Raw genomic sequence first — 10,803 nt, forward strand, 5'->3', positions numbered from 1 at the left:
TTAAAGTCTGATTCTGCTCTGAAAAATGACTCTCCAAAAATGACAGTATGAGCTTTTATGTTCTCAGTTTGCTGTAAAGAGATTCCCCTGCCTCCCAACTGCCAGCCCTGAAAGCTCAATCAAAGCTCCAAGGGTCAGGTGGGTTATTTCCTTCTTCTGCATCACCACCCCCAATATCAAGTGTTAGGATAGAGATATTCAGGCCTGTCTGCAAAGGCCTATACTTTAAGAATTTAGGTGTGTTCTTATCACTTAGCTAGTTATAGAGGTATAAAAGAAAGAATCAAAATCACTGTTTGTCTGTGTAAGGGCCTTCTCTTACTGTGACGGTCTGAGGCCTGGTTCTTAGGCTAAGGCCTTCTGCTAAGCAGCAGAGGCCAGCCATAAACTGGGAAGTGTATGGTCATGTCCTTACAATCCAAACTAGTCACACTGAAATAAGGTGCTAATGGGCTGCTAGGAATACAATCCTGTCCTGAAATTCTTATCTCCAGATAAAAGGGAAGAGCCTAGAAGATGTAAAAGAAAACTTAGTTTGATAGCATCCTGTCTGGCAAGAACTCACTTATCAATAGCTGGGATGTGAAATCTTCATTTCTGTATTGTTCCATCACTGTAGTCTCCATTTCCCTATTGTTTGTCTGTATAATCTCTGTCTGGTTCTATGATTGTTTCTGACTGCTGTATAATTAATTTTGCTGGGTGTAAACTAATTAAAGTGGTGAGATATAATTGGTTAGCTAATCATGTTACAATATGTTAGGATTGATAGTTAAATTTCAGTAAAATTATTGGTTAAGGGAAGTAAGGGGGGGGGAATGGGAACAGGGAATGGGGGTGGGGGAATTGGAATCATGTTTCACTAAGAGTGTGGAATGGGAACAGGGAATGGGAACAGGGACACAAGCAAGGCTCTGTGGTGTCAGAGTTGGGAAGGGGGACACTGAGGAAGGAAACTGGAATCATGCTTGCTGGAAGTTCACCGCAATAAACATCGAATTGTTTGCATCTTCGGACTTTGTTTATTGTAGCTCTCTGTTCATGCGAGAAGGACCAGGGAAGTGAGAGGGTGAAGGAATAAGTCCCCTAACATCAAGGTGGCCAAATTTAAATTAAGCCTCAGTGACACCCATGCAACCCTATTGTCTACAATAGTTTTGCATAGTAGACAATATATCCCATTAGAAGAATTCTGTTGAAGGTTAACAAGAAGGAATGGAATCTCTTATGTGTGTTTGCTCTGCATGGACTCACCTGAGAAAAAAAACAATGGAAATCTCAAACTGTAATCTTTTCAGAGGAGGGAGTATTTCTTTGTATGTGTTTTTACAATGCCTCACAAAATCTGGCCCAGATTCTGATTGGGGCCTTTAGGTGTTATTGTAATTTATACTTTTAAAATAAGGAGATATGATTAAATATATAAACAGATAATGAGTCAAAATCCTTTTATATACGCACTTTCCAGAGCAGAACTAGTCTTTTCAGACAGGAATCAGAAGTATCTCAAAATGGGAAGGAAAAAAGTAGTTGCATTTCCTGACATCTATTTTGACATCATTTATAATTATGGCCCGATGCAAAGTATCAGCATCAATCTTGGTGCTCACCATGCATTTTGCATTGTTTTACTTTGCATCTTAATTTTTTTGGAAATGGAAGCATTTCTCTGTTTAAGGCACTCAGCATGATTTGGCAAGATGCTACTATTATCCACCCCACTTGAACTATAGTGTGCCCTGGACATGTGTGGCAAAAGTCAATGTATGCATCTTACACATCCTCCCACTCTTCTGTTCAATTGACTTGCAAATTGTACTTGTGCAGGACGCCATCCAGAATAGGACTGTTAGATTTTTATTACAACTGCTGATTACAAGCTCTTTCATCTACGCCTTAAGTAGCACAATTTCCTAAATTCGATTTTGATGGTAATGGATTCTAATTTAACCATTTAAGGAAAAGGACACAGTTTCACTAGACTGCTCTACAAAGTCCAGTATATTTGGCTTGCTGCTACAGATTTTATAAATTCAGCAAACCTTTAATGTTCACCATCTTTTATCATTTTATTACACCAGGTCCATTTCCTAGGATTGTGTCTTCAGTTGCAACTGATCTTGTTAGTTGTTCATTGAACAATAAAGAAAGTTTTATTCTGTCTTGAAGGGCCTAAATGCTTCTTGAGTGATTGAAGAATTGATATTCCTGGCTGACATGTCAGAGAAATTGAAATCCCCATGGTCAGTGCTCCAACTTTTTACAAAGGTCTCCCTACCCACATTCCTTAATCTGCTTTTCACCCTCTTCATGACATTTATATAACTTTCCTGTGAACATTCTTTATACACTTTAGGTTTCATTATCATTCAGTTTGCCTCTTGAGATTACCAGGATTCCTTGCTTTGTTTTGTTTTAACACTTTTTCACTTGTACTATGCAAGCACTATAAATTCCAATGGCCTAGGTATTTTATAAACTCGAGCTCTCTAGTTCCAGAATAACCCGTTAGCCACATTACTGTAGTAGATATAAACAAGGTGTTAAATTAAATTGTTTTACTAAAGTAATTGAGATACGGTCAAACACTTTCACGTTCTTAAGTATTTTAAACACTCCATGTTCATGTAATTTTTAAAAATAAACATGAAAACAAAAGCCCTCACCCACAATGGCATTTAGGCATCTAAATCCAGGATTTAGGTTCCAATTTGATCCACAGAATTCCCACTGAACCTGTAGGTTCCTAAACTCACTTGGTGCCTAAGGTCTTGCCCCTGGGCATGTGCACTGCTGCCTCACTTTGTGTCTGGGTGCCTATCTCCCACCTAAGGCCTGACCCATCCATGAAGCAAGGGAAGATACCTGTTTGTCCAGGCCCCACATGCAAGTTAGACAATCTGGCAGGCGTGCTCAGAGCTGCCTGTCAGATCAAGTCCCATTCAAAATCTAGGAGGTGGTGGTTGCGGCGACACCTACCTCAAAGCTTTTATCCCAGTGGTTTCAGCACTCACTGGGATTGTTGGAGTCCCTCTGCTCCAATGACTCTATTGTTATTTATACACAGTGGAACAGCTTCAACAGGAGAGACTGAGAGGTCCCTATATCATAAGATCCCATAACTCAGTGGTTAGAGCACTCTCCTGAGAGGTGGGAGCCCCCTGTTTAAATTCTTTCTCCACCTCTGGCAGAGAGGCGGGGGAATTGAACCTCAGTATCCCACATCCCAAGTGAGTGCTCTAACCACTGGGATAAAAGTTATAAGATTGGCACCACCACCACCTCCTCCAGTTATTTTTTGCAGAGTGAGGCAGGCACCTCACTCATTGTACCAAAATATGATTTAGGTGCCTAAGCTGCCTGACTTCAAGAAGAGGTTCCCATTTTTCGGGTGCTAGCAGAGGTAGGCACCACCCTGCAGCCAGGACTTTGGTCCTTTTCTCTGTGAGAAGGGTGAGGCTTATGTCACACACCTCACTTCAATATCTGCCATTAGCTAGTTCAGGGGTCATCAACCTCTGGCACGTGGCTTGCCAGGGTAAGCACCCTGGTGGGCCAGGCCAGTTTGTTTACCTGCTGCATCGTCAGGTTCGGCCGATCGCGGCTCCCACTGGCCACAGTTCGCCATCCCAGGCCAATGGGGGTGGCAGGAAGCTGCGACCAGCACATCCCTCGGCCCACACCACTTCCTGCCGCCCCCATTGGCCTGAAGCATTGAACCGCAGCCAGTGGGAGCCACGATCGGCTGAACCTGCCGACATGGCAGGTAAACAAACTGGCCCAGCCTGCCAGGGTGCTTACCCTAGTGAGCTGCATGCCAGAGATTGCCGACCCCTGACCTAGTTTATATGGCTCCCCACCTACCATGCTGCTGTTTGTGGATCACAGTGTAAGGTTCCGGTCTCTCTCCATTGATTATATAGGGAGCCTACATGCCTAATTCGGGCTTTGTGGATAACGGTGTTGTTCCTGTGATTGTCTAGGTGCCTAAAAGGTAGGTGTTGTGAAACTGAGCATTTCAATACTTAAGTCCCTTTGTGGGTCTGGGCTAAAATCTCTACTTAACAAACCTATCTGGCAAAGATGACATGAGATGTCTGCCCATGTGCATCACATTGCAGGATTGTGGCTTAATTTTGTCCATATCCTTATGACAAACATTCATGGATTTCTCTTTAGGAAGCACGAGCCAATACAGGGCATGCTATGCTTGTTTCCTTCTCAGTGATCAGTGTCACAGATGACACATGGTTCTGGAAAGAGAGCTAGTTAGTATGGGCATTATGAAAAAATGAGGCTATGCTGCAGAATTTTGCATGAAGCTTTCCCACCTATGAAATATCCTGGATTATCCCCTCTGACTTGCCTTCAGTGTATCTATATCATATTCATACACCGAAGCAGAACAGAGAATGCTATTAAACTTATCAGGACTTGATGTCGGTACCAGCTGAAAAAATTTCTGCAGTTGTATATAAACACATAGATAGTGCTTCAGTGGGTATATCTATACTGCAGTCACTGGATGTGATTGCAGCTGGAGGAGACATACCCAAGCTAGCTTTAATGTAGCTAGCTTGATTATTGGAGCAGGGAATAGGCTTCATTGTGGGCTGTACAAGTCCCCCTCCCTCCCTCCTAGAACTCTGGACAATTACTCAGCAAGCTAGACCATGCTGGTGTGACTTCACTGCTCTGCTACCCGAGCTAGGTAGGTTAAAGCAAACTTAGGCATGTCTAATCAGCTGAAATCAAACTCCATTTGTAGATACACTATTACCTGGTCTACACTGCAGGGGGGGGGTCGATCTAAGTTATGCAACTTCAGCTACATGAATAACGTAGCTGAAGTTGACGTACTTAAATCGACTTACCATGGTGTCTTCACCGTGGTGAGTCGACTGCTGCTGCTCCCTCGTTGACTCTGCCTGCGCCTCTAGCTTAGCTGGAGTACAGGAGTCGACGGGAGAGTGCTCAGGGGTCGATTCATCGTGTCTAGACTAGACGCGATAAATCGATCCCCGCTGGATCAATCGCTGCCCGCCCATCCGTCCGGTAGTGAAGACATACCATATGATTGGGAGGGGGAGAATCTTTCAGCTTATTGGCCCTTCTGTGTGTAGGGATAAAAAGTTTCTTTTTCAGTGTTCCTTTATTTAGAATAAACTAGAATTAGGAAATAAAACAATGTATTGTATTGTCATAATGTCCAAAGGTTACAGTCAGGATCAGACCTCATTGTGCTAGGCACTATACAAATGCATAGGAAGACCCGTGGTCCCTGCCCCAGAGAGCTGACAATCTCATTTAGGACAAGAAGGGGAAAAAAAGTATAACAAACCATGGAAGGAACTGTTGTGGGGTAGGATGAGAGTAACAGTAGCAAGTTCATGTGCTTACACAGGTTAAGGCACATATGCAAACTATCCCAGTGCAAAGGAAAAATAGTAAGAAGACAATATGGCTCCATCAGGAGCTCTTAATGACCTGAAAATCAAACAGGAATCCTACAAAAAGTGGAAACATGGACGAGTTGCTAAGGAGGAGTGCAAAAGAATATCACAAGTACAGTATGTAGGAACAAATTCAGAAAGATTAAGGCACAAAATGAGTTACACTATCAAGGCACATAAGAGGTTCTTTTAAATCCATTAGGAGCAAAGAAAGTGTAGGTCCTCTGCTTAGCCTGGAAGGAGAGCTAATAACTGGTGACATCAAGAAGGCTGAGGTGTTAATGCCTATTTTGTTTCAGTCTTCACAAAAAAAGTGAGCTCTCAACACAATTAATATTATCAACAAGGAGGAAGGAACACATCAAAGAATGTGTAGGTACATTAGATGGATTTAAGTCAGCAGGGCCTGATGAAATTCATCCTAGGGTATTGAAGAAAGTAGCTAAAGCAATCTTGAAACTGTTACTAATTATCTTCAAGAGCTGATGGAAGAGAGGTGCGGTCACACAGGACTCAAGTGGCATATTTAGTACCTGTCTTTAAAAAGGGGAACAAAGAGGCCCTGGGGAATTATAGACCAGTCAGCTTAACTTTGATGCCTGGAAAAATACTGGAACAAACTTGTGACGTTGCAGTCTATATGATTTTCTAAAAATATGCTAATGAGTAAATATAATTTAACTGGAATATGCTTCATGCAAAATGTCTCTTGTAAGGTATTATTACAAAGTTTATAATCTACTGAGTGTGTTCATCCTATTTCTATAAATGTATCACTCTTGTATCTAAAACTAGAAATATGAAATATAACTCTGAGGGCCTATTGTAATTATGCAAAGTGTGGGCAATTAATGGTGGTTTGGAATCTTGATGGCTCCCATCAACCAGGACAATTGACTGTGGATGGCTTTGTTTGCAGACAAGCCTTCCTGTGAGTCAGGCTGTGAGGAATGAAGGCTTGGGGTCTTACAGTGACATGTGATCATGTCACCTGAACTGGAATCCATCTTTAACCTGGTGTTTTTCCAGTGAGGAGGGGTGGGAACCCAGAGGGATAAAGGATTCCCACCTTATGCAAAAAATATGTAAGTGGGTGGAACAGGTTACTGAAGTCCTCAAACCATGATTTAAAGACTTCAAGTTACAGATAATTCACCATTTACACTAGTTTAACCCTGCATGTGACCCCATGCTACAGAAGAAGGTGAAAAACCCCCAGGGTCTCTGCCAATCTGACCGAGGGGAAAATTCCTTCCTGACCCCAAATATGATGATCAGTTAGACCCTGAGCATGTGGGTAAGATTCACTAGGCAGATACCTGGGAAAGAATTCTCTGCAGTAACTCAGAGCCTTCTCCATCTAGTGTCCTGTCTCCAGCCGTTGAGGATTTTTGCTACAAGCAGTTTCAGGTAGGCCACATGCCATTGTAGGCAGTGCAGTCATACCATCCCCTCCATAAATTTATCGAGTTCATTCCTGAAGCAATTTTTTTTTCCTCCACTGCTCCCCTTGGGAGGCTGCTCCAGAATTTCATTCTTCTGATAGTTAAAAACCTTCACCTAATTTCAAGCCTAAACTTGTTGATGACCAGTTTACATGAATTTGTTCTGGGGTCTACACTGATGCTTAACTTAAATAACTCTTCTCCCTCCCTGGTATTTATCCCTCTGATGCGTTTATACAGAGTAATCATATCTCCTACTGGTTAGACTGAACAACCTCCTGAGTCTCTTCTCAAAAGATAGGTTTTCCATTCCTCAGATCATCCTAGTAGCCCTTTTCTGCACCTATTCCAGTTTGAATTCATCTTTCTTAAATAAGGGAGTCAAGAATTGCACACAATACTCCAGATGAGGTATCACCAATGCCTTGTATAATGGTATTAACACTTCCCTGTCTCTACTGGAAATACCTTGCCTGATACATTCTAGGACTGCATTAGCCTTTTTCACAGCCCTATCACATTGATGGCTCATAGTCATCCTATGATCAACCAATACACCCAGCTCTTTCTTCTCCACTGTCACTTCCAACTGATAAGTCCCCAGTTTATAGAAAAATTCTCATTGTTAGTGCCTAAATGCATGACTTTGCACTATTAAATAGACTGACCTTACACTTGGTAAGGCAACTGACATCTTTTCATGTATTTATACCTGCTCTTGTATTTTCCACTCCATGCATCTGATGAAGTGGATTCTAGCCCATGAAGGCTTATGCCCAAATACATTTGTTAGTCTCTAAGGTGCCACAAGAACTCCTCGTTGTTCTTGCTGATAAAGACTAACACAGCAACTACTTTGAAACCATCCCATTTCTATTACTCCAGTTTACAAGGTCAGCCAAATCTTCTTGTATGGTATTCCGGTCCTCCTTGGTAATACCTCCCAACTTTGTGTCATCTGCAAATTTTATTAGCACATTCCCACTTTTTGTGCCAAAGTCAGAAATAAAAATGTTAAATAGGTTTGGTCCAAAGATTGATCCCTGAAGAACTCCACTAGTAACCTCTTTCTAGCCTAGCCTGACAGTTCACCTTTCACTATGACCTGTTGTAGTCTTCCCTTTAACCAATTCCTTATCCACCTTTCAATTCTCATATTAATCCCCATCTTCTCCAATTTAAAAATAATTTCTCATGTGAAACTGAAATCCAGGTAGATTAGATCTACTACATTTCTTTGTCTAAAAAATCCAGTTATCTTCTCAAAGAAAGATATTAGTAACCATGAATACAACAATTGTAGAAAAATCTACAATTACTTTCTATCATTTAGGCTACTTACTTTTTGCAGTTCACTAAGCTTGGAACAAATCATTTAACTTTAGGAAACATCTTAACTGCCCTTTCCTATCTTATCACCTGTTAATCACTCTGTTTATAAACAAAATTCTGACTCTCTGCTTTAGGGGTGCAAGCTGGGAGCAGTCTTCTGTCTCCTTTGCAGAACTCCTTACATTGCAAACTCAGGCTGCCCACCTGAGGCTTGCCGTTTCCCTGCCATGCTCCCTGTCCCCCAACTCCGCCTATGTGCTCAGACTCCAAATATTAACCTAACACTTCTTAGTCCCCTTTATTTTTCCTATGCCACTGATGATGCCACAGAGCCTCTATACTGACTATTTGATCACTAGGAAAAGAATAATAAACAAATGTCTTCAATAGCTTACAGCAGAGCACAAACTCCCAAAAGGTTCTTTTGTGTGTGTCATACTCCTTAAAAAAACAAGCAAATGTCACAAGCACAAGTGACACAAGCAAATTCATTGGTAACTAACTTGCTGTTACTGACTCTTCCCATTGGGTTGCCATCTTAGATGAACTTCCTCTTTCCTCGCATGCCCTTATTTGGCTGGCTCTTCAAATGTGGCAGAACCAAACAGTTCCAACCCTAAAAGTAACTATTTACTAATTGGGTAATATTGCTCTCTGTCAGCTGCTAAGTGCTCATTATCTTTTCACACACTTTCCCCTCTTTAACTGCTGAGGCGATAGCTCATTCTCAAACCATTTTATAACGCGTAAAAGATATTATAAACTTGTATCTTGGGATTTTAACCCAATGGAGATCTACTACAGGTGAATCTACTTGGGCCCTTCTTGGCAATTTATTTCCATTGCCTCTAAATAATTTAATATTAACCTGGAATCTAGATTATTTTGGGCATCCAAAAGACAATAGTTTCTCTCTTCCATGGTATTATCCTTTAAAGAGATATTTTCTTGCCTGCTGTCTTCATTCCAGAACAATCTTCTTGTCAAGAACTGGCAAATTATTAGAAATCTGGGAGTCTCTCAATTCCTGCCATGAATCTATTAGGAAAACCTTAAAAACTAGAAGTGACTTATTTATTTCTCGTACTTTCTAACAGGCATTTAACAATGACCCCAGTGGGTCGCTTAATTCACAACCTGGAGTTCATGCCCCTTTTCTAGCAGGGGTAATTATTTTGATAAGGCTCACTGTTATTGTTTCTCAGGAGAAAATAGCTCTTAGTTAACTTCACAAAAAACACTTTTCTATGTTGAGATAAATCATTTTTAGCCAAAAAAAAAAAAAAATAGACACCTTATGATCTGTGTTCCTGTAGAGGTTTCTAAAGTAGTAGTATACTACTCAGTATTCATATAGTCTAGGATGCAGCCTGAGAGTTCCAATATGGGCACATCTCTTACCAAATCATTTGCTTATGTACTTTGGACTATATTTCTCCCTTTTTTCCTTTTATTATTCTACATTTATTTATTTGCATTGCAGTAATCTTTAGAGGCCCCAACCACGACTGGGGCCTATTGTGCTAAATTCTGTTTAAACAGGAAGAAAGGAGTACCTTCCTCAAAGAGTTTACAGTGCAAATAGACAGGTTTCAGAGTAGCAGCCGCGTTAGTCTGTTTTTTTTAGTGCAAACAGACAAGACAAAGGGTCAGAGTGAGGTAGCACTGTCTCCATTTTACAGATGGGGGCCTGAGTCAAGGAGACAGGAACTTGACCAAGATTACACAGAAAGTCTGGTAGAGCTGGGTATTGAAACCCGGCCTCCTGAATCTCAGTCAATGTTTTAAATACAAGCCCATCTTTCCTCTCAAGCTATTCATTGACTACCTGCCATTCTCATTCTTTGCTTGGTATTACATGCATAGAAAGTGGAGGAAAGAATAGGAGATAGAAAAGGAAGAATCACTTTTTCATAAGCAGAAAAAATCTCGGACTTGATTGGAAGAATTCACTGGTAGGTTGGTACTTATGTTATTATGCCATATTTAATTTCAATATTATTGAAGCAGTATATTTTAATCAGTGCAAAGTGAATACATAGAAGAGAAAAAAGACTGCCATTCTGATCTGTTAATGCTTTATGCTCATTGTTCACAGGTGTAAGTGACTGTATAAGGTGCAGGTGACAAGGAATAAAGGACAGCATGCATAAGAATATGGGCCAGACTCTCAAACGGGATTATAGTCCCTTGTTGCCACTTAATTGGTATAAAGGAGACAAAATCTAGGTTCAAATTCCCCATAGAGAGCACCCTATTAGAGAGTAACTCTATGCTACACATATAGGCCACAGCTTGGCCTTGTATTTTTGCATCACATCCCCTATCCTAGTACAGGAGGCATTTTAAAGGGAAGGGTGCGGCAGTTTAGAGCTTTGCCATGATGATACTCCACTAGCTTGGGATCCCCCATAACCCTAACTCAGTGGCACAGTTTAAAGCTGCCTAGCAGCAGCTTTATGTTGAATTGAGGCTGGGGCTGAATCTGTGAATAAGGAGCCATAACCAGCTCCCTGTTGCTCTTCCTCTCTAGTGTTGAGCGACAGAGAGTCCTGTGGCACTTTATAGACTAA

Source organism: Mauremys reevesii, linkage group 1 (genome assembly GCF_016161935.1).
Source record: "Mauremys reevesii isolate NIE-2019 linkage group 1, ASM1616193v1, whole genome shotgun sequence".
Lineage (NCBI taxonomy): Eukaryota > Metazoa > Chordata > Testudines > Geoemydidae > Mauremys > Mauremys reevesii.